Genomic DNA, 25,580 nt, shown 5'->3' with positions numbered 1-25,580 from the left:
CATTGTTAGCTCCAGTTCTTGTTTTTCCTGACTGTATAGAGCTTCTCCATCTTTGGCTGCAAAGAATATAGTCAATCTGATTTTGATATTGACCGTTTGGTGATGTCCATCTGAGAGTCATCTCTTGAGTTCTGAGAAAAGAGTGTTTGCTATGACAGCGTGTTCTCTTGGTAAAACTCTGTTAGCCTTTGTCCTGCTTCACTTTGCACTCCAAGGCCGAACTTGCCTGTTATTCTGAGTATCTCTTGACTTCCTCCTTTTGTATTCCAATCCGCTGTGATGAAAAGGCATAATTTTTTGGTGTTAGTTCTAGAAGGTCTTGTAGTTCTTCATAGAACTGGTAACTTCAGCTTCTTTGGCATTAGCGGTTGAGGCATAGACTTGGATTACTGTGATGTTTAATGGTTTGCCTTGGAAACAAACTGAGCTCATTTTGTCATTTTGGAGATTGCATTTAAGTACTGCATTTCAGACTCTACTACTCTTCTGCTGACTATGAGGGCTACTGCATTTCTTCTAAGGGATTCTTGCCCATAGCTGTAGATATAATAATGGTCATTTCAAACAAAAACTTGAATTAAAAAATATTTATTTATTTGGTTGCATTGGGTCTTAATTGCCACATGCCAGCTCTCCATTGTGGCACATGGATTTAGTTGTCCCAAGGCCTGCGGGATCTTAGTTCCTAGATGAGAGATTGAAACCACGTTCCCTGCATTGTGGATTCTTAACCAGTGGACCACCAGAAAAGTCCTGGTCATCTGAATTAAATTTGTCCATTCCCTTTCCATTTTAATTCACTGATTCCTAAGATGATGTTGTTCAACCTTTCCATCTTCTGTGTGACCACATCCAATTTACCTTGATTCATGTACCTAACATAATATGTTCTATGCAATATTGTTGTTTATAGCATGGGACTTTACTTTCACCACCAGACCCATCCATAACTGAACATTGTTTCCGTTTTGGCTCAGCCATTTCATTCTTTGTGGAGCTATTAGTAATTGCCCTCCACTCTTCCCCAGTAGCATATTGAACAGCTTCTGACTTGTGGGGCTAATCTTCCCACGTCATACTTTTTCCATTTTAATACTGTCCATACGTGCCCTGACGTTTCACTTTCATGCATTGGAGAAGGAAATGGCAACCCACTCCAATGTTCTTGCCTGGAGAATCCCAGGGACGGTGGAGCCTGATGGGCTGCCATCTATGGGGTTGCACAGAGTCCAACACGACTGAAGCGACTTAGCAGCAGCAGCAGCAGCATACGAGCCCTGAATGGCATGGCTTGTAGGTTCATTGAGTTATGCAAGCCCCTTCGCCATGACAAGGCTGTGATCCCTGAAGGAGAAATGAAGATAATAGTACATACTTGAGGTGGTTCTGAGGATTAATAAGATCATGCATAATAAGCATTTAGAAATAGTACTTGGGAAATAATAGATACTCACTAAATGTTAGCTATGTTTTTTGTTTATATCAGCATATGTGTATATTAATCATGTTTGAATCTTCTGTGGGAACACCTAGTGAGGTGTCAGGCAAGGGACACTTAAATGAACGCCTTGGATGTGTTTATGAAGTGAATTCATAAATAAGCATTAATCCAATTTTAATTGTATATAACCAGAAATGAGTTTAAACTCCAGATTTCTTTCTGTTGTTTTTTAATTGAAGTGTAATTGATGTACTTCTTACTACTGTTGTAAATACTTATATATAAATTTGAGTCCTTATTGTCTACAGGCCACTTTTCTAAGGTATGACCCTGAATTGGGTATTAAAGTAATAGTCTCTATATATTTAACTACTTGTATTCTGGACAGTTACAAGCATATTCAAAAGGAAGAAAATAGAACCGTCTAAGTACGTGATACCATCTTCAATAGTTATCTCATGGTTAATTGAATTTTCTATTTCTGTTTAATACATACTGACCTAAGTACCCCCTCACTGGATTAGTTTTAAACAAATTCTGGATGTCACATTATTGTATTGAAGTTTTTTAAAAAAAACTATACTATGATGTATTTCCCTGAAACCAGCTAGTATTTGCAAAAGGACAAGTGGATGCTTTTTTCTTTTGATACTAATACAAAAATCAGATTACCTTCCTGACTTCTGTTAGGTGATAGTGTTTTAGATGTTTGGAGTCCATCCATACTTAAAGTGTAGAAGCTAGTATACTCTCACATTGGAGAAGGCAATGGCACCCCACTCCAGTACTCTTGCCTGGAAAATCCCATGGATGGAGGAGCCTGGTGGGCTGCAGTCCATGGGGTCGCTAAGAGTCACACACCACTGAGCGACTTCACTTTCACTTCTCACTTTCATGCATTGGAGAAGGAAATGGCAACCCACTCCAGTCTTCTTGCCTGGAGAATCCCAGGGACGGGGGAGCCTGGTGGGCTGCTGTCTCTGGGGTCGCACAGAGTCGGACATGACTGAAGCGACTTAGCAGCAGCAGCAGCATGCTCTCACATTATTAAGGCATAAAATTTTCAACATTTTCTTCTGAAATACTTCAGACTTTGGGGAATGATTTTACATATATTCACCACCTAGATTCTACCTTTAACATTTTACTACACTTGTTTTATCACATATTTTCCATGTATCTAACTCTAATGCAGCAGTCCATCTTGTTTTTTTTACTCATTTCAAAGTAAATTCCAACAATCAGTATAATTAAAGTTCAGTTTTTAAAGCTGTTTTTTCAACTGTTTTTTTTTTTTTTCAGATTTCTTTTTGTGTAAACTTTATTTTTGTGAATGATCTGAAGTTCTGAATTGTGGCCACTCATAGTCTCTGTGGTTTCAGTGCTTCTCATTTTGAACTTCGCTTTCATATACCGTGAACCTTTATTAGATTATGTAGGTTACATACCAGTAATTAATATTTAACCAAACTAAAGTAGCATGAATAATGAGAATTTTGCATATGTGTTTTCACTGGTTTTTAAAGAAAATTTATTTTAGGAAATAATTGTGTGTCCCATTGTGGTATGTTAAACTAATATGTAATTTTAGTAATCTCTTTTAAATTTTTCTATTTAACAGTTAATGTCAGGGTCCGATCCCCTGGAGGAGGGCACAGCAACCCACTCTAGTATGCTTGCCTGGATAATCCCATGGACAGAGGAGTCTGGTGGGCTACAATCCATGGGGTCACTGAGAGTCGGACATGACTCAAGTGACTGAGAACACACTGAGGTCCATAAGTCACTGTTTTAGTGTTTAGCTCTTTTTCTTTGATCTTGGTATTCTGTAAAGTGTGTAAATATTGTTTGTTCTCCATATGACTACATGCCTCATGACAGAAAAATCTATTTACCACATTATGAACTTTTTGAATGCTCATAATAGCCATGTGGGGCTTCCTAGGTGGTGCAGTGGAAAAGAATTCGCCTGCCAAAGACGCAGGGTATGCTGGTTTGATCCCTGGGTCGGGAAGATCCCTTGAAATAGGAAATGGCAACCCGGTCCAGTATTCTTGCCTGGAGAATTTCACAAAGGAGCCTGGAGGGCTATAGTCCATGGGTTTGCAAAGAGTTGGACAGAACTGAACACACATTCAGTAGCTATATAGTAAATGCTGTTGAGTAAATAAATGAGATAATTTTATCAATTCATATTGCAACTTTGTTTTTTTGGTTCAGTATTTTGGGGATTTTGAGGTAGCTTTAGATATGCACTGTTCAGTACAATAGCCATTAACTGTCTGTGGCTATTGAGCACCTGAAATGTGGCCAGTGTACATTGAGATGTGCTGAAAGTATATTTGCACACAGGATTTTGAAGACTTACTATGCAAAAAAGTAAAATATCTCATTACTAATTATTTTATATTAATTATATATTGAAATGATAATTTGGATATATTGGACTAAGTAAGATTAAAATTAATTTCACCTGCATTTTTTAAAATGTGACTTCTGCTGCTAAGTCACTTCAGTTGTGTCCGACTCTGTGCGACCCGATAGACGGCAGCCCCCCAGGCTCCTTTGTCCCTGGGATTCTCCAGGCAAGAAGACTGGAGTGGGTTGCCATTTCCTTCTCCCAAATGGCTTCTAGAAAATTGTAAATTATATTTCTGGCTTACATTATACCTCTGTTGAACAACACTGATCTGGATTGCTCGTTTTTCATTTTATTAGTTTTCAGTTGAATGGGTATACTACAATTTATCTGTATACCATAGGTGGATATTTAGAATATTTTTCTAATTTGGTACTATTAAAAAATGTTACTGAGAACATTCTTAAATGTTTCTCTGCACATGTGCTAGAGCTTCTTTAGGAGGTCAGTTCTGTTTTTTATTATAAGATAATTGCCAAATTGGTATCCATAATGGTTTTACTAATTTACACTTCCACTGGCAATTTGAGAATTTTCTTATTCTATATTTCTCCATTCTGGCCAATGTGTTTTTATAGACAATTGTAACTTAACCCTTAAATTAACAGCTTAAGCAAGCACTGGTAATTCTTTAAGTTTCTCCTAGTGAATCTTTTGTAATAGTCAGTGCACATAGCCCTTTTTTCTGTACTACTTATATTCTGAATAGATAAAAATTGATTTTAAAATTTTGCAGCCATAATGCAGACCCTATTAGTAGGCAGCTACAGTTCTTGCAACAAAAGTATATCTATCTTTTTAAGTGCCGTTAGCTTGAGAAAAAGCTTCTGGCATCTTTCTTTACATGATGGGATACTATACTGACATTAAAAATTGTTTTAGAAAATAATACTGCAGAAGATTATTCACTATATATTAATGGAGAGGAAAGGTTGCAAAACAGTTAAGTAACCATTCAATTTTGTTAAAAAAAAATTCCCCAACATGTATGCTAACATCAGCTGACATTATATTATGTACTTCGCACCTCTTCATATTCCATTTTCTCTAGTGGACTTACTAGGGACAGAGGATGTGGAGGGTGTCCTTAGCAACAATAAGCTAAAACTTCCACACCTGGAATAATATTATAGGCTAGAGAGAGTGACTAAATGTGCTGTAATTGTTCCCATTTTAAATATTAAATATCAGGCTTTCCTTAAGGTACAAATGGACCCAAACTATATTATTCTTTACCTGTTGTTTTTTCAGTATTAGAGAAACTTTTCCAAGAATTAGAAATTGTCATTTAACTTCAATAAGAAGTCTATTTGCATTTGATATTTTCTACTCTTTTGGAAAGAAAATAGTGGAAAATGGATTAATCTTCAATCCTTTGGAATAAAATTTAGATGGTTTGAGCTCTGGTCTCAAATTAGTTTCATTTGGAATTACCTGATAAAAGGTTAGATTTGGGTTCAAAGCCAGTTCTGTAATCTTTGAAAAGTTACCCAACAACCAAGTTGTTTTTTCACTTATGCAGTGAATATGGTAATACCTACATGAAAATCTTTATCACCTGCCTAGCATAGTGTAAACACTTAATAAAATTGAGTTGCTTTATCTCTTCCTTTTCTGTTTTTCAGAGTAGATGCAGTTAATAGCTGGAGACAGAATTGATTAGGTATCAATTTCATGAAAAGAACTATGAATAGTTTTGATGTACATATCAAAAAAATAGAGAAGTTACCATGTAAGTTGATTCTGATTTTTCATACCTTCCCCCTCAGGTATCTATCACCTGGAGTATTGAGTTCATTATATTCTAATGATAAGCCAAACACTGTGTTTTCAAAGATGATCTCATCTGTTTATATATCTTTTGCTTCTGGAATGATAGCTTTGCTCTTGTAAGAAAGTTAATGCTATCAGCAGACCTTAATGAGCGGTTATAAAACTCCTTTTAGCTAGTGCTTGCACTGTAGATTTTATCTGATTCCGTTTTTATTGATTAGGAACATAAGCTATATACTTTATCTGGAGAAATTTGCTGTAACTCCCCTAGAATTGAATAGGGGTCCACAAACTAAATGATCGCCCTAGTAGGTTGTGGATGGATTTTGTTAAAGCACTGAATATTTAGTTACAGATACAGGAATGTGTATGTGGCTTTGTCTTTTCTCAGAAAACCTAAATTTTGTTTTTCTCCTCTGTCCTCTTTACCAAGATAGAAATAAGAATTTTATTTAAACTAAGTTTCAGTATTGTTTGCAGTACAATAAATAGGGATATAGATTTACTCTGAAGTTCTAGGGGAAAATAGGTTTTGTTACAATGGGCAAAGTAAAATTGCATTTCTGCTTTATCAGAGGATAGTTTGTATTTTATCCTATTTAAATCTAAATTCATTCCCTTTGAGCTACAATATACTTCATCTTGATAAAAACCTTCCAAAGGCTTCTTCTTTTGAAAGATCTTAGTATGTTTTTGTTAGAAAATACAGTGATACTTGTACTTATTTTTCTGTTACAGTGAATAGAATATATTGAATTTAAATAGATGTACCTTGAGTGGAGTAAATTTAAGCTTTTCAAATATTTATGCATATTTCTCATTCTCAACTGTTCTTTATTTTTCCTTGATTCTGTATAAAAGCATTGCAATTTTCTCTTTTAATAAAGGAAACATCCATGGTTCAGTGTTTGTTTTCCAAGGTATACATCAGGAAATTCCTGATTCTATAGCAAAATTTGCTTTTTAAAATAGAGGTTAGCAGGTATTGGAAACAAGGTTAAGAGTTTTCACTCTAAAGGAACCTATACAAAAATTAGGTGGAAAACAATTACACATACTAGAGATTTAAAAGTATTAGGAAATTCACAGTTATAAGCATGTTTCCCCTTTCTTCCATAGATTATTCCTGGGATATTTAACAGCCTTTTTTTGCCATTAGAGTTTGAATTCCTTAAGGTCATGTCTTATGTATTTATTTTTTATTGCAGTACTAAGTACTCAGAATAAATATATTCAGCATTTGTTAAATATTATAAAATGAAATAAGTGAATCTTATTCCTCATGAATAAAAAGTGAAGTCTGACTGATTTATGTTTAAAACTCTTTATGTCAGTTTGGGAAGAGTTTAAATAGAAGTTTTTTAGGCAAGAAGTATTTGTGAAGCTAACCTGAATAACCTTTGTACCTTTAATATATCTTGTTTTGGGACTCAAAGAGAAGGTCTTGTATTTTACTAGTGCCTTGTTTGTTGTAGTGCATTTTGGATACTGTTTTCAGGAAAATAAAATTTGTTTTATAAGATGATTATTCTATGATGTCAGTGATAGATATGACCTGTCATCTCATATACTTAATTTTTATATCCTTAGATTGCTGGGAGGCCTGAGTGATTTTTTGAGATGATATAAAAGAGATACCAGTGTTATTTCCTGTTTTAGTATTTTTTTGTTCGCCTCCCTTTTTTTGGTAAAGTAACATATCTACTACTATGGACAAGAATCCCTTAGAAGGAATGGAGTAGCCATCATAGTCAACAAAAGAGTCCAAAATGCAGTACTTGGATGCAGTCTCAAAAATGACAGAATGATCTGTTTGTTTCCAAGGCAAACCATTCAATATCACAGTAATCCAAGTCTATGCCCCCGACTAGTAGTGCTGAAGAAGTTGAGGTTGAATGGTTCTATGAAGACCTACAAGACCTTCTAGAACTAACACCCAGAAAAGATGTCCTTTTCGTTATAGGGGACTGGAATGCAAAAGTAGGAAGTTAAGAAATACCTGGAGTAACAGGCGAATTTGGCCTTTGAATACAGAATGAAGCATGGCAATGGATAATAGAGTTTTGCCAAGAGAACGTGCTGGTCATAGCAAACACCCTCTTCCAATTAAGAGGGAAGATAGCATTTAATTCCCTTATTTGTGGCACAAGATTTTTACCAGACGGTGTGATACATTGATCCTTCCTATGTCCCACTATAAAATTACTATTAAAAATTAATCTTAAATAGAATAATAAAATAATAAGATTCAGGTAGGATTCAAGACCAAAAATATCTTATCATAGAGAATAGAGATTGTAAAACCCTATTGTAAAACTTTGTGCTCTGTGTGGACATAGAGTGTGGACACTTGATTTTTTTTTCTTAATACTAAATGTGGAATTTTTCATAAAGCAGAGCTTCATGAAAGGCTTGATATTCTAGTGTGAAATCCTGGGTAGAGGAAACTTGTGCTTTTTCTACCTCATTTTTAATATAGTCAATCCTTGTTCACTGCTACATGGCCTCAAAAGCACCAAAGTAATTATCTAGTTTGACAGATATAGTTTAAAAAAGGTATAGTTGAGAGATTTATTTTAATTTCTGTTTCCATCCCATAGTTTTATAATCTGTGCTGAACCAAAAAATTCAAGCATTAACAGATTGATTACTTTCTAATCACTGCTTTTAAAGCTAAAGAAATTGAAGTAATATCCTCAGATCATGTTGAAACTTCTACTGAGTCAGTTTTTTCCCTAGTTTTTGTTCAGGGTAAAAATTATATGAAAGGTCTAAATTCTAGTGCAGTTGTTGTTAGAAGATCTCTTAAACAACTCAGTCAATGTCCAAGTCACTTTCTAAAAAATAACAAATTTAGTGATATAAATCACCTACCACAGTCCATTCATTTAAAGAGTACAATTTGGTGGTTTTAGTGTCTGTCAGATCAGTATAGCCTTCACTACAATATTCATCACTTCAACAGAAATCCTCTACCAATTAGTGGTTACTCCTCATTTTCCCTTATATCTCTACCCCAGATCCCGTCAACCACTATTTTACTTTCTATCACTATGGATTTGTGTATTTTGAATATTTCCTATGAAAGGAACCATACAGGATGCGGTATTTCATGACTGAATACATTCATTTAGCATATTTTCAAGGTATATCCATATTGTAGCATGACTCAGAACTTTATTCATTAATATTGCTGAAAAATATTCATTTATTTAATGGATATGTGGTTTCTGTTTTTTGGTTACTATGAATCATGCTGTTGTCAACATTTGCATATAAATTTTTGTATGTTTAACTTTCTGAGGAGCTGTAAAAACTTTTTCAGTTTTGTATTATTTCACAAATAGTATAGTGCTTATCTGTTTTATATTCACATCAGCAGTGTATGAGGGTTCCGATGTTTCCACATCCTCACTAATAACCTCCTAATATCTTTTAAATCTTTTAAATGATACCCATTCTTGTGGGTGTGAAGTAGTATCTTGTGTTTATTTTTACTGTGGTAAAGTATACATATTATGATATTTATCATTTTAACCATTTGTAAATTTGCAATTCAGTGGCATTAAATGGAGAAGGCAATGACACCCCACTCCAGTACTCTTGCCTGGAAAATCCCATGGATGGAGGAGCCTGGAAGGCTGCAGTCCATGGGATCGCTGAGGGTCGGACATGACTGAGCGACTTCACTTTCACTTCTCACTTTCATGCATTGGAGAAGGAAATGGCAACCCACTCCAGTGTTCTTGCCTGGAGAATCCCAGGGACAGGGCATCCTGGTGGGCTGCTGTCTATGGGGTCGCACAGAGTCGGACTGAAGTGACTCAGCAGCAGCAGGCATTAAATACATTGACAGTATGTAACAGCCACCACCATCTACCCAGAACTCCATCATTCCCAACCAAAAGCTCTGTACCCATCTTGATACTCTCTTTAATAAATGGTGCGGTGTCCATTGAATATCAACATGTGAAAGAAAGAAGGTTGAAGTGTTACCTTACACCATATACAACTAAAAATGAATCAAATACCTAAATTTCAGAGCTAAAACTGTGGCCCTTAGAAAACTTAAGGGCCTTGAATTTGTCTGTACTATTCCAATCACTTGCTCAGTCGTGTCTGACTCTTTGTGACCGCACGAACCACAGCAAGCCAGGCCTTCCTGTCCATCACCAACTGCTGGAGTCTACCCAAACCCATGTCCATTGAGTCAGTGATGTCATCCAACCATCTCATCCTCTGTCATCCCCTTCTCCTCCTGCCCTCAATCGTTCCCAGCATCAGGGTCTTTTCAAATGAGTCAGCTCTTTGTATCAAGTGGCCAAAGAATTGGAGTTTCAGCTTCAACATCAGTCCTTCCAATGAACACCCAGGACTGATCTGCTTTAGAATGGACTGGTTGGATCTCCTTGCACTCCAAGGGACTCTCAAGAGTCTTCTCCAACACCACAGTTCAAAAGCATCAATTCTTTGGCACTCAGCTTTCTTTATAGTCCAACTCTCACATCCGTACATGACCACTGGAGAAACTATAGCCTTGACTAGATGGACTTTTGTGGACAAGTAAAATTTCTGCTTTTTAATATGCTGTCTAGGTTGGTCATAACTTTCCTTCCAAGGAGTAAGCATCTTTTAATTTCATTGCTGCAATCGCCATCTGCAGTGATTTTAGAACCCCAAAAAATAAAGTCAGCCACTGTTTCCCCATCTATTTGCCATGAAGTGATGGGACAGGAAGCCATGATCTTAGTTTTCTGAATGTTGAACTTTCAGCCAACTTTTCCACTATCCTCTTTCACTTTCATCAAGAGGCTCTTTAGTTCTTCACTTTCCACTATAAGGGTGATGTCATCTGCATATCTGAGGTTATTGATATTTTTCCTGGCAGTCTTGATTCCAGCTTGTGTTTCCTCAAGTCCAGCATTTCTCATGATGTACTCTGCATAGAAGTTAAATAAGCAGGGTGACAATATACAGCCTTGATGTATTCCTTTTCCTATCTGGAACCAGTCTGTTGTTCCATGTCCAGTTCTAACTGTTGCTTCTTGACCTGTGTACAGGTTTCTCAACAGGCAGGTCAGGTGGTCTGGTATTCCCATCTCCTTCAGAATTTTCCACAGTTTATTGCGATCCACACAGTCAAAGACTTTGGCATAGTCAATAAAGCAGAAATAGATGTTTTTCTGGAACTGTCTTGCTTTTTCCATGATCCAACGGATGTTGGAAATCTGATCTCTGGTTCCTCTGCCTTTTCTAAAACCAGCTTGAACATCAGGAAGTTCATGGTTCACATATTGCTGAAGCCTGGCTTGGAGAATTTTGAGCATTACTTTACTAGCGTGTGAGATGAGTGCAATTGTGTGGTAGTTTGAGCATTCTTTGGCATTGCCTTTCTTTGGGATTGGAATGAAAACTGACCTTTTCCAGTCCTGTGGCCACTGCTTAGTTTTCCAAATTTGCTGACATATTGAGTGCAGCACTTTCACAGCATCATCTTTCAGGATTTGGAATAGCTCAACTGGAATTCTATCACCTCCACTAGCTTTGTTTGTAGTGATGCTTTCTAAGGCCCACTTGACTTCCCATTCCAGGATGTCTGGCTTCGTAGGTGAGGGTGAGTGATTGATTACACCATCGTGATTATCTTGGTCGTGAAGATGTTTTTTGTATAGTTTTTCTGTGTATTCTTACCACCTCTTCTTAATATCTTATGCTTCTTTTATACCATTTTTGTCCTTTATTGTGCCCATCTTTGCATGAAATGTTCCCTTGGCATCTCTAATTTTCTTGAAGAGATCTCTAGGCTTTTCCATTCTGTTGTTTTCCTCTATTTCTTTGCACTGATTGCTGAGGAAGGCTTTCTTATCTCTTCTTGCTATTCTTTGGAACTCTGCATTTAAATGGGTATATCTTTCCTTTTCTCCTTTGCTTTTCACTCCTCTTCTTTTCACAGCTATTTGTAAGGCCTCCTCAGACAGCCATTTTGCTTTTTTGCATTTCTTTTGCTTGGGGATAGTCTTGATTACTGTCTCCTGTACAATGTCACAAACCTCCATCCATAGTTCATCAGGCACTCTGTTTATCAGATCTAGACCCTTAAATCTATTTCTTACTTCCACTGTATAGTCATAAGGGATTTGATTTAGGTCATACCTGAATGGTCTAGTAGTTTTCCCCACTTTCTTCAATTTAAGTCTGAATATGGCAATAAGGAGTTTATGATCTGAGCCACAGTCAGCTCCCGGTCTTGTTTTTGCTGACTGTATAGAGCTTGTCAGTGGTCTCTAAATAAGATGCTAAAAACAGAGTCAAGAAAAGAAAAATAGATAATATGGACCTAATTAAAATAAAAAATTTGTGTGTTAAAGCACAGTCTCCATAGTGAGAAGACAACCCACAGAAAAAATGTTTGCAAATCATTTATTTGACAAGTGTTTAATTTCCAGAATACATAAAGAAAATTTGCAACTCAGCAGCAAAAACACAACTCAGAAAGTGTACCAAGGACTTGAATAGACATCCATTTACTTTTTAAAAAAAATGTGATAAGGTACACATAACATAAACCTTTTTAAAGTTTACATTTCAATAGTGTTATGTACATTTTTGCCATTTTTAGATTGTTGTACAGCCAATCTCCAGATCTTTTTCATCTTGCAAAACTGAACCTCTATACCCTATAAAGAATAACTCCGTATTTCCCTTAGCTTCTCTTTATTTATAGTCAATGTCTTTAAAGTGGTGTCTTTAAATATATATAAAGACAACATATATATGAGTCTTGGTTGAGTCAACTCTGACATCTGATTATATCCACCTCATGTTCTTGACATTTTCTGACTCTTAGTGAATTTAGATCATTCACATTAAAGTGAATTTTGATGTAATTGGTTTAATACCTGCCATGTTTATAACTTTGTTCATTGTGCTTGTTTTCTTCTTTATCTTCTTTTTTGTCCTTTGGTTTTAATTGAACATTTCTATGATTTCATTTTATTTCTTCTTATAAATTATACTTCTTTAAACATTTTTATTGATTGCCTTATAGTTTGCAATATACATTTATAACTAATCTCAGACCCTTTTTAAATAACACTATACCACTTCAGGAGAAGGGCATGGCAACCTACTCCAGTATTCTTATGTATAGAATCTAATGACAGAGGAGCCTGGCTGGGTACAGTTCATAGGGTCACAAAGAGTCAGATATGACTAAAGTGATTGAGCACACATGCATACCTCTTCACAAGTAGTGTGGATACGTTATAACAGTATTCCCAATTCCTCTTCTTATCCATAAGCTATAACCACCCAATGCATTTTTTGCTATTACTAGTTTGGACAGTTGACTATTAAGTCAGTTAAGGATAAGAAACATGAGAGATGTTATTTTACCTTCACTTATTTCTCATCTAATGCTCTCTTCCTGTCTTTATGTAGGTGTGTACTTCTGACCTGTATAATTTTCTTTCTCTTTGAAGAACTTCTTTCAACATTTCTTGCAGGGAAAAGCTACTGTCAACAAATGCCTTTGGTTTTTGTTTGAGAAAGTCTATTTTTCTTTTACTTTTGAAGAATCATTTTACTGGATACATTATTCTAGCTTGGTGAGATATTTCATTCTGCTTTCTTCTTGCTTGCATGGTTTTGGACAATATGTAAGATCGAATGCTTATCCTTGATCCTCTATAGATAATATTTTTTTTCCTGGCTTTTTAAAAGATTTTTCTCTTTGGCTTTGTTTTTCTGCTGTTTGCATATGAGAAAACTAGGTGTAGATATTTAGTATTTACACTGCTTGATATCCTTCTTCTCTGGTATCTGTCATTAATTTTGGAAGCTTTTCCACCGTTCTTTTATTTCAAACATTTCTTCTGCTATTTTCATTCTTCTCTGTATTTCAGTTACATTTATGCTACAACTTCTGTAATTGTCCTACAGTTATTAGTTTTTCTGTTCCCTTTTATTATTTTTTCTCTTTGCATTTCAGTTCAAAAGGTTTATATTGACATTATCCTCACTGATTCTTTCCTCTTCAGTCTCATTGATTCTTTCATTGGCTGTGTCCATCAAAGGCATTCTTTCTTATATAGTGTGTTGGCTTTGTAGCATTTTCTTTTCTTTATTTGAGTTTTCATCTCTGCTTACATTACACATCTATTCTTGCAAGCTGCTCACTTTATCCCTTAAGAATCCTTATTGTATTAGTTATAGTTATTTAAAATTTACCTATCTGATAATTCCAAAACTCTTTGTCTTCTCTGAGTCTGGTTCTAATGCTCTCTTTGTGACTTTAGATTGTGTTTTTTCTTGCCTTTTAGTAGGACTTGTAATTTTTTGAAAGCTGTATGTAATAAGAAATGAGGTAGTCAGGCTTTTAGTGTGAGCTTTTATGTTAACATGGCAAGGAATGAGGCTGTGTTTAAAGTTTGCTGTAGCTGTTTATACCAGAGCCTTTATTTCTTCTAGTTTCCTTGTTTTAGTTTTTTTTTTTTTTCTTCCCTTTTGTCTTTGGGTATTCTTAAGAATTCCTTCTTAAACAGAATTTGTATCTTATAGCTTTCCCATTTGTAATTCTATTTTATTATATTAAATCCCAGGAGTTGGAGAGGGAAACTGATCTTATGCCCTTGTCCCTGGGCTGTGACCTTCAGAAATGTTTCTTAGCCTTTCCCCTCCCTACTTAGGTGAGGTAGGAAAGCTGGAGGAGGCTGAGGTTGTCTAATTGCTCTTCCTCTAGGTAGATAATGCTGTGGTGTAGTAGTTTACCTTGAGAGCATGACTTTGTTAAAAAGAGAATGTTCTGGGTGTATTTTAATATTTAATATGGTTACTTTCCCCTCCTTCTACTTAAGGTGCAGTAGGATTTTTTTCCCCTCAGATCTTTCTCATGAAAACCTGAAAACCTTTTGGGACTCCTGTAGGTAAAACCCAGCAAAGTGTGCCTCCCATTCCAACTGGGAACCCAGGATTTTTTTTTTTTTTTTAAACTCTCAGGCTAATCCTTTTTGGCTTCCCATAATTCATCAGTTACTGTTGAAGTGTTCTCACTTCAGAAAAAAATGTGATTTTCTGTATCTGCCTGTTTTCCTTTTTTTTTTTTTGGTGATATGTTCTGTGTCCTTGGGCTTCCCTGGTGGCTCAGCAGTAAAGAATCTGCCTGCCAATGCACAAGACACAGATTTAATCCTCAGGTGGGGAAGATCTCCTGGGAAAGGAAATGGCAACCCACTCCAGTATTCTTGCTGGAAAATTCCATGGACAGAGGAGCCTGGCAGGCTACAGTCCATGCAGTTGCAAAAGAGATACAACTTGGTAACTAAACAACAGCAACCTGTGACCTCAGGTCTCTAATGGGTCTAAGAAAACTTACTGATTTTCAATTTATCTTTTTTCTTGTTGTGAGTATAGTAGTGAGACTTCTAAGCTGCTTACTTTTTGTAGCTCACTGTTTTTTTTTTTTTCTGTTTGTTTTGGCTTTTTAAAATAAATGAACCCATGTGAAATAATGTAACTGCGGCTTTTCCGGATCCTCTCCTTTGTTTAGAATGCTTGTGTAACATCTTTCAGGGCTTGATCTTTGTGAGAATCAGGTTCCAATTTCAGTTGGAAGTTTTAGAAATTGAATTTAAAACGATTTGTTTTTCTTACTGTTAGCACCTTATGTTTAATTGCTGCTGTATCCAAATAAGGATAGTATGGTAAGCTCAGTGGATTAATCATGCGTAGTAAAACTAGAGAACTTAGGTAATTTAATGTATTCATAGTGTTTTTATTAAAAATTAAATGAAAAATTAATGAATATATGCAAAATAATAAAGCAATGAACAAAGATGAAAAATTTTGGAAACGTATGCTATAGTAATTGAAGGTATCAATACATTTTTGAAATATTCTGAGTTTTGAGAATTATCTATTAGCATAACTACTTTTCCTATTCATTAAGTTAATTAGTCACTATGCCTTCACTTCTTTTGAAGAATGCAGTATAGGGTTGGCTTTGATTAGAGATAGAATTCCTGATTTTCTATTACAAGTGCAAATTATTTAATTTGCTTTTACTAAATGCTTACTTCATTTACCAAATAAGTGTATTTTTTGTGTGTGTGTATCAGACAGACTTTTTTACAAATGTTACAAGCAATGACCTGGAGAGAGTCCTGTCTGTGGAATCACCATTTAACAAGATGATTATCCTTTGGGGCCATAGGCATGGTGCTAACCTCCACTTTTCTTTGGTTTGTTTTGCTTTCTGGGGTTTGAGGATAGTATAGTTTGCATGCACTGTATACTGATCTGACAGGAAGAGACATAGAACTTTGAAGATCTGGAAGCATCAAGGAATGGTCTGTAGGCCAAGTTGATCCATTCTTCTCTATTGGATGAATATTTTGGCTCCTGGTTTGTTACTCTCATGGTGTCCAAATCCACTAGCATTTACTGATGTCAGTATATCTGGATGGCTCCTCTAGGTTCTGGTCATTCATATCAGTAGGAACAATCTGTAGGCCAGTGTTCCCTCTGGAAAAGGTTTTGGTAGCTGGCCTCTGAACTGTAATGGAATGAACTGAAGCTGCCAGTTATTGGGCAGAAGGAAGCTGCTGGGAAATCTATACCATTTTTTTCCCTTTACAGACATAAACAGCTTGGCCTTCTGGGACACTGTGGATGGTTGGGTCTGTGGCAGTTCAGTAAAATTCTGGATACAAATCAAGGGGCCCATAATACCCTCTGAACAGTGCCACAGAACAGGAAGAAGGTAAGAGTCTAAACAGGAAGAGTGTTCCTAACACCAGCCAATTTGATGTCAAACAGTATCATGCTCCAGGCGGTATTGCTGAACCATGAAGTGGTAACATTTCAGAAGTGCAGAAAGTGCCACAGCACCACAGAGACATATAAATGGATATACAGGGAAGAGAACTCTCTCTTCTTTATGAGGCTGGATGAAGAAAATTATAATTGAAATATACATTGGAACCAAGTCTTAAGTTGCATAGTCGTGTCTGACATTGTGACCCCATGGACTATAGCCCACCAGGCTCCTCTGTCCATGGGATTTTTCAGGCAAGAATACTAGAGCGGGTTTCTATGTCCTCCTCCAGGGGATCTTCCCAACCCAGGGATCGAACCCATGTCATGTGTGTCTCCTGTATTATAGGTGGATTCTTTACCATCTGAGCTACCAGGTAAGCCAGTGTTGGTGGCCTAAATTCTGATCATGAAATCTCTGCAGTAGGTATTCTATAAAAAATGTCAGTGAGCGAAGACCACACTAAAATTCAGAAATTCATTAATTAAATAAAAATACCGGAATTCTGTACCATAAAGATCAGGTCCATGAAGAGTAAAGACATTATACTAAACAATGTTGAGTGGTGCAGTCACCAAGTTTCTGTAATAGTAGCTGTCAGTGACTACCACAGTCACCAGAAGGAGAATTAGGGCAAACAGCAACCAATGAAAGAAACTCTTCCAACCTGTTTCATGACCAGCAAATCAGAGGCAATAGGTAAACCAAGAGCTACACTGAATGGCCAGCCTAAGATAGCCCCAGTTGCTAATCCAAGTATATTAATGGAAGTTTGTCTGTATACCAGCCAGTCATAACTATCAAGGTAGTGTACAAACAGAAACTTCTAGGAAGGAATGCTGATAATGAGCAAAAGATGTCAGTGCTGAGAACCAAGAAGGCTAACATTTGATGCACATGCAACCCAAACTTCTTACACACAGCCTTGTAAAAGTAGAGTTCACATAAATAGCTCACAAAAGCTAGTAGACATTATAAAATGTAAAATACAAGAATCTTGAAGTGAAATCACTCAGTTGTGTCCAACTCTTTGTGACCCCATGGACTGTAGCCTACCAGTTCCTCCGTCCATGGGATTTTCCAGGCAAGAGTACTGGAGTGGGTTGCCATTTCCTTCTCCAATAAGAATCTTAAAAATAAGCTGGGGAATATTCCCAAGCCTGAAACCCCTTCCCATAGATGAGGTAGTGTGTTGGTTCCCAGTAGTTGAGTGTTTCATCACAGTCAGAGATGTTGCTCTGGAGAGTAGCACATAACCTTGTTGAGAGCAGATACCTGAAAGCAGTAGATCCTTCTGGTACCCAGACCTGTCCTGCTTTATTCCCATATGTCCTGCACTCTAGGGTTTTTTCACTAGTAAAATGAGACCTGAGCTGGGGCATCTATTTAAGTCTGATGAATATCCAACATCCACCCACCCTGGTAGTGCAGAAGGAGCAGGATGAAGAGGCTGTGGGCCCTCCTGGCTGGAAGACTGGGCCAGGCACAGCCCCTCACTGTACAGGCATAAGCGCCTTTCTGAGCCTTGGTTCCCTGTAATAAAGTTTTCATGAAGTTTAAATCAGGTCAGTGTGTATAAAATGGATGTTAAAATTTGTCATGGTTATGTAAGGAAACCCGAGACAGTGTGGGCTAAGAAAAATTCCACCATTTACCCTAATGTTTGATTTTCCAGTGATTGGTATTCATTGGCATAGCAGCAACCTGTTTGGACCTTTATCACATTTGAGAGTAAAATCAAGGCATACAAAGTTTATAGAAAATTAGGCTTTATTTTATATTTTTGCATAGTTAATACTTGCCAGCAGTTAAAAGGACTTTTTGTAATTTTACTTGAATAAGGACATAAGTTAATAGACATACTTGAATGAATAGTAAACTTGTAGTAAATGAATTGTGGAAAATCTGTTGGATTAGTGAAAAGTCAATTGTGAATTACTATTTAATTTAAAACCTATATCTCCATGCACTTAGGAGTAATGCAATGAATTTATTATATTACAAAAATGTAGAAGAAAAAGTATCACTTGAAATTTTATCACACAGGTAATATTAATGTTTTTATTTTTTTGCAAATTTTTATTTACTTTGAAACATAGTTGTGATTATACTTCATGTTCAGTTGCTTTTTTTCGTTAAACATTGTAGCATGAAGTATTTTTTATATTGTAATTGAACTTTTTGGAATTTAAATGGCTGGTATGGTATTGTATGACTTAGGCATGACTGTTGAGCCATTATTATACATTTAAGTATTCATAGTTTTTTTGACCGTTGTAAATAGCTCATAGATCAATGTCTTGTGATTAAAGTTATTTCTTTAGAATTATTTTATTTGTGTAGATAAAAAAGAGGCAGAATTATGCAAGAGAATATCAAAGACTTATTGCTAAATTGTTTTCTAAATCCTTGTATTACCGTTGACCATATATGATAGTGTGTATTTCATAGCATATTATTCTACAATTAATAGTCATTTTTCCATTGAATATTTGATAGATTAAAAAGAGGTATTGCATTTAACACTTAAAAATTTTATTTATATTAATTTTTGGCTGTGCTAGGTCCTTGTTGCTGCTTGGGCTTTTCTCTAGTTGTGGTCAGTGCTTGGGTTTCTCATTGCTTTGGCTTCTCTTGTTGTGGAGTATGGGCTCTAGAGCACAGGCTCAATAGTTGTGGTGCAGAGTTGTAGCTGCTCTGGGGCATGTTGCATCCTCCCAGATCAGGGATCCAACCTGTGTCTCCTACATTGGCAGGCGGACTCTTCACCACTGAGCCACCAGGGAAGCCCCATTTAACACTTTTTATAGCATCTAGTAAGTTGTACTGTCATGTTTATTTCTTCATGCAGTTTGCTTACTGTTTAAAGGAAAATGTTCACAATTTTTTCAAGTTTCTATAAGGGAAATGGAGCAAAGTAGTATGTTTTGCATTGCTTTATTTATTTTTTGTTAGCTATAAATACCTTTATCTACTAACCAAAGGAATGTTCCTGTTTTTGTCTTATTGAAGTATAGTTGATTTATAGCTTCCCTGGTGACTCAGTGGTAAAGAATCCACCTGCCAATGCAGGAGATGTGGGTTCAGTCCCTGGGTTGGGAAGGTCCCCTGGAAAAGGAAATGGCAATACATTCCACTGTTCTTGCCTGGGAAATTCCATGGACAGAGGAGCCTTGCGGGCTACAGTCCATGGGGTCGCAAAAGTTGGACACAGTGACTAAACAACAACATATTTGATTTATAATGTTGTGTCAGTCTCTGCTGTACAACAAAGTGACTCAGTTATTCTCATGTACATATTTTTAAAAAAGTTAATTAATTTGACTGCTTCAGGTCTTAGTTGCAGCAGGTGGGATCTTTGTTGCGTCATGCAGGATCTTTCCTTGTGGCATGTGGACTCTTAGTTGTGGCACACAGACTCAATGGTTGTAACCTGTGGGCTCCAGAGTGTGCAGGCTTCAGTAGTTGTGGCACATGCATTCTCTAGTAGTGGCTCATGGGCTCTATAGCACTTGGGCTTAGTAGTTTTGGTTTGTGGGCTTAGTTGCTCCCTGGCATGTGGGATTGCCAGGTGGGAACAATGTTAGTTGTTCAATCCCACCTTAGTTCCCTGACCAGGGATTGAACCTGTGTCCCCTGCATTGCAAGGTGAATTCTTACCGCTGGACCACCAGGGAGTCCATATACATGCTTTCAAAATGTTCTTTTCCATTATGGTTTATGTCAGGAGATTGGATATAGTTCTTTCTGCTAAACAGTAGAATCTTATTGTTTATCCATTCTAAATGTAATAGTTTGCATCTACCAACCCCAAGTTACCAGTGCATCCTTCTCACTCCCCTTCCCCCCAGCCTTGGCAACCAGAAGTCTGATCTCTGTGCCTATGAGACTTTCTGTTTTGTAGATAGGTTCATTTGTGCCATATTTTAGATTCCTTATATAAGTGATATGATAAGGTATTGTCTTTCTCTTTCTGACTTCACTTAGTATGATAATCTCTACTTGCATCCATGTTGCTGCAAAAGGCATTAGTTTGTTCTTTTTTATGACTAAGTAATATTCCATTGTATATATGTACCATGGCTTCTTTATTCATTCATGGGTCAGTGGACCTTTAGGTTGTTTCCATGTTTTGGCTATTGTAAATAGTGATGCTATGAACATAGGGGTGCATGTATCTTATAGTTTTGTCTGGGTATATGCCCAGGAGTGGGATTGCTAGATCATATGGTGATTTTAATGTTAATCTTCTCAGGAACTTTCATATTGTTTTCCATAGTGGCTGCACCAACTTACATTCCCAGCCAACAACGTAGAAGGGTTCCCTTTTCTCCATACACTCTCTAGCATTTATTGTTTCTAGACGTTTAATGATGGCCATTCTGACTGGTGTGAGGTGATACCTCATTTTAGTTTTGATTTGCATTTCTCTAATAATTAGTGATGTTGAACATCTTTTCATGTGCTGTTTGACCATCTGTATGTCTTCTTTGGAGAATGGCTATTAAGGGTTTCTGCCCATTTTTTAATTGGATAGCTTTTTTTGTTGTTGAATTGTATGTGCTGTTTGTATATTTTGGAGGTTAAGCCCTTGTTGGTTGTATCAGTTGCAAATATTTTCTCCCATTCCATAGAAATAGTTTCCTTTGCTCTGCAAAAGCTGGTAGGTTTGACTAGGTCCCATTTGTTTATTTTTTCTATTGCCTTGGAAGACTTATATTTAAGTCTTTAGGCTACTTGAATATATTTTTGTGCATCGTGCGACTGTGTGTTCTAAATTCATTGAAATACATGCAGCTATCCAACTTTACTGGCAACACTTGCTAAAGAGATTTTTTTCCCCATTTTATATTCTTGACTCCTTTGTCAAAGATTAATTGACTCTAAGTGTGTAGACATCTGGGCTCTATAGTCTGTTATTTTTATTTGTATATCTGGTTTTGTACCAATACCACACTATTTTTTTTAATTACTGTAGCTTTGTAGTATTGTTTGAAGTCTGGGAGAGTTATGCCTCCTGTTTTGTTTTCATTCCTTAGGATTGATTTGGTGGTTTTGGGTCCTTTTTGGTTCCATATAAGTTTTTGGATTATGTGTTTTAGTTCTGTGGAAAATGTCATGGGTAATTTGATAGAGATCTCATTAAATATGTAGATTGCTTTGGCTAGTCTTGGCCATTTTAACAATGTTAATTCTTCCAATCGAAAAGCATGGCATATCTTTCCATTTCATTGAATTCTCTTTAATTTTCTATATTAATGTTTTATAGTTCTCAATGTATAAATCTTTCACTTCGTTAAGTTTATTCCTAGATATTTTATTATTTTTTGTTGCAATTTTAAAGCAACTTTTTTTTACGTTCCATTTCTGACATTTCATTGTTCATGTAAAGAAATGCAAACAATTTCTGGATATTAATCTTGTATCCTACTGCTTAGCTTAATTCATTGATTAGATCTAGTAGTTTTTGTGTAGAGTACTTAGGGTTTTCTATATATTCTATCATATCATCTTCATGTAGTGACACTTTTACTTCTTCCCTTCCAAATTGGATACCTTTTATTTCTTGTCTGATTGCTGTGACTAAGACTTCCAATGCTATGTTGAGTAGAAGTGGGATCCTTGTCTTGTTCCAGATTTTAGCAGAAAGGCATTTTGGCTTTTCCCATTGTATATTTCATTGGCTGTGGGTTTGTCATAAATAGCTTTTATTATGTTGAGATATTTTCCCTATATACTCAGTTTGCTAAGATTTTTTTTCATGAATGGATGCTGAATTTGTCAAATGCTTTTTCTGCACCTATTGAGATGATCATGTTGTTTTTGACTCCAGATTTTTGTTAATGTGGTGTATTACATTGATTTGCATATGTTGAACCATCCTTGTGAACTTCGGATGAATCCCACATGGTCATGGTGTATGACCTTTTTTTTTTTCTTTAACAGGTTGTTTATTTATTTATATTTATTTTTGACTGCAGTGGATGTTTATTGCTGCACTTGAGCTTTCTCTAGTTATGCCAGTAGAGAAACTCTTCCTTGTGGTGTGCTGGCTTCTAATTGTGGTGGCTTCTCTTGTAGAGCACAGGCTCTAGGGCATGTGGGCTCAGCAGTTGTGGCATGTGGGTTCAGTAGTTGTGGCACATAGGCTTAGTTGCTCCGTGGCATGTGAAATCTTCCCAGACTAGGGATCGAACCTGTGTCCCTTGCATTGACAGGCAGAGTGTTAATCACTGAACCTCCAGGGAAGTCTCTGTATGGGAGTTTTTTATGTGTTGTTGGATTCAGTTTGCTAATATTTGTTGAGAATTTTTTTCATGTATATTCATTAAAAAATCAGTTCAGTCGCTCAGTCGTGTCCGACTCTTTGCGACCCCATGAATCACAGCACGCCAGGCCTCCCTGTCCATCACCAACTCCCAGAGTTCACTCAGACTCACGTCCATGGAGTCAGTGATGCCATCCAGCCATCTCATCCTCTGTTGTCCCCTTCTCCTCCTGCCTCCAATCCCTCCCAGCATCAGAGTCTTTTCCAATGAGTCAACTCTTCGCATGAGGTGGCCAAAGTACTGGAGTTTCAGCTTTAGCATCATTCCTTCCAAAGAAATCCCAGGGCTGATCTCCTTTAGAATGGACTGGTTGGATCTCCTTGCAGTCCAAGGGACTCGCAAGAGTCTTCTCCAACACCACAGTTCAAAAGCATCAATTCTTCGGTGCTCAGCTTTCTTCACAGTCCAATTCTTCACATCCATACATGACCACGGGAAAAACCAGTGTGGGTGGCTACGATGGCGCACAGAACGCGGGCGGCTGCGATGGGCGCACAGAGTGCGGCTGAGAGGACCTACCCCACGTCCGAGGTCAGGGGTAGAAGCCGGGAGGACCCCATGCCCGAGGGGCCGCGGCCAAGAGGAGTTACCCCACGTCCGAGGTCAGGGGCAGCGGCCAAGAGTGCCAGGCTGCGACGGCGCAGGAACGGCCGAGAGGAGCTATCACACGTCGGAGGTCAGGGGCGGCAGCCGAGAGGAGCTATCTCACGTCCGAGGTCAGGGGCCGCGGCGGAGAGTGCCAGGCTGCCACAGCGCAGGAGCAGCCAAGAGGAGCTACCCCATGTCTGAGGTCAGGGGCGGCGGCCGGGAGGAGCTACCCCATGTCCAAGGAGTGGTGGCTGTACGGGCACAGGAGGGCCTAGAGGAGCTATTCCACGTTCATAAAAAATATTGGCCTATAATTTTCTTTTTTGGTAGTGTCTTTGGTTTTGGAATTAGTGTGATGGTGACTTCGTAGAATTATTTTGATATTGTTCCCTCCCCTACAGTGTTTTTAGTAGAGTTTGAGAAGAATTGGTATAGGTTTTTTGTATATTTGGTAGAATTTGGCTGTAAAGCTGTCTGGTCCAGGGACCTTTGTTTGTAGGGGATTTTTTTTTTTTTTTAAATAGCAGATTCTGTTTCACTTCTAGTTATCAGTCTGTTTAAATGATCTATTTCTTCCTCATTCAGTTTTGGTGGGCTGTATATTTCTAGAAAGTTGTCCATTTCTTCTGAGGTGTCAAATTAAAATTTTTTCAGTTGATTTTGATCTAAGTTTTTATTATATGTGGACTTCTTAACCCTTCTCATTTATTTATTTATTTTTGGCTGTGCTGGTTCATTGTTGCTGTTTGGGCTTTCCTCTAGTGGTGACTGTGGCTTCTCTTGTTGCCAAGCACAGGCTCTAGAGTGTGTGGGCTCAGTAGTTGCAGCTCCTGGGCTCTATAGTACAGGCTCAATTGTTACTGCACATGGGATTAGTTGCTCCACCGCATGTGAGATCTTCCCAGATCAGGGATTGAACCTGTGTCTCTTCCATTGGTGGGCGGATTCGTTAACACTGAGCCAGCAGGGAAGCCATAACCCTTCTGTTTTGTAAAAAAAAAAAATTACTTATTTATCTGCACTGGCTCTTAATTTTGGTAGTAGGATCTTCAGTCTTCATTTTGGCATGAGGGATCTTTAGTTTCAACTTGTAAACTCTTCGTTGGAGAATGTGAACCCTTGCAGCCTGTGGGATGTAGTTCGCTGACCAGAGATTGAACCTGGGCTCCCTGCATTGGGAGCACAGAGTCTTAGCTACTGGACCACGAGGGAAGTTCCTTGGTTGTCCAATTTGTTGGCGTATAATTATTCATAGTATTCTCTTAGGTCTTTCTGTATTTCTGAAGTATCACTTGAGATTTCTCCTTTTTCATTCCTTATTTTGTTGATTTCTCTCTCTTTTTTCTGGGTGAGGCTGGCCAGAATCTTGTCAATTTTGTTTACTTTTTCAAAGAACTCGTCCTTGGTTTTATTGATTCTTTTTTATTTTTTAAATCTCTCTTTTTCTTATGCCCTGCCTGATTTTTATTATTTCCTTCTGTTGACTTCAGGTTTTGTTTCTTCTTCTTTTTCTAATTCTTTTAGGGGGTAGGTTAGGTTGTTTGTTTGGGATTTTTCTTATGTTTTTGAATAAGGCCTGTATTGCTGTGAACTTCCCATTTCTTTTCCTCTGGTTGATTTCTAGTTTCGTTCCTTTGTGATCAGAGATGTGATTGAAATAATTTCTGTATTCTTAAATTTGTTGAGGTTAGTTTTGTGCCATAGTATGTGGCCAGTCTTTGAGCTTGTCCCATGTATTTTGAAAAGAATATGTATTTTGGGTTTCTTTTTGAATGTAGTATCCTGAAAATATCAAATAAATCTAAGTATTCTGTTGTATCATTTAGGATCTCTGTTGCATATTTTCTGTCTATAGTATCTGTTTATTGATGTGTATGGGTGTTAAAAGTTTTTTATTATTATTGTTATTCCCATCAGTTTCTCCCTTGTGTTTGTTAGTATTTGTTTTATGTATTTGGGTGCTCCTGCATTAGATGTATATATGTTGACGAGTGCAAAACTCTTTTCTTGTATTGATTTTTTTATCATTATATAGTTTCCTTGTTTTTCTTTATAACAGTTGCTTTAAACTATATTTTGTCTGATATGAGTATTGCAACTCCCACTTACTTTTCATTTCTGTTTGCATGAAATATCTTTATTCATTCCTTCAATTTCAATCTGTGTATGTTCTTTGCCCTAAGGTGGGTCTCTTGTAGGCAGCATATTGTAGGCTTT

General features: G+C 37.1%; 1 protein-coding gene and 2 pseudogenes across 8 annotated transcripts in view; 1 reads left to right on the top strand and 2 right to left on the bottom strand.

The window, feature by feature from the left end:
* The window catches only part of ATRX (ATRX, chromatin remodeler), a 285,940-nt gene that overhangs the window by 21,838 nt on the left and 238,522 nt on the right, over positions 1-25,580 (top strand). The window lies entirely within an intron of this gene.
* Positions 15,064-16,712, bottom strand: LOC113887180 (annotated as a pseudogene).
* Positions 16,764-17,478, bottom strand: LOC113887181 (annotated as a pseudogene).

The sequence above is a fragment of the Bos indicus x Bos taurus genome, chromosome X, assembly GCF_003369695.1.
Source record: "Bos indicus x Bos taurus breed Angus x Brahman F1 hybrid chromosome X, Bos_hybrid_MaternalHap_v2.0, whole genome shotgun sequence".
NCBI lineage: Eukaryota > Metazoa > Chordata > Mammalia > Artiodactyla > Bovidae > Bos > Bos indicus x Bos taurus.
The sequence above is the reverse complement of the archived record's forward strand: the minus strand, read 5'-3'. Positions and strand labels throughout refer to the sequence as shown.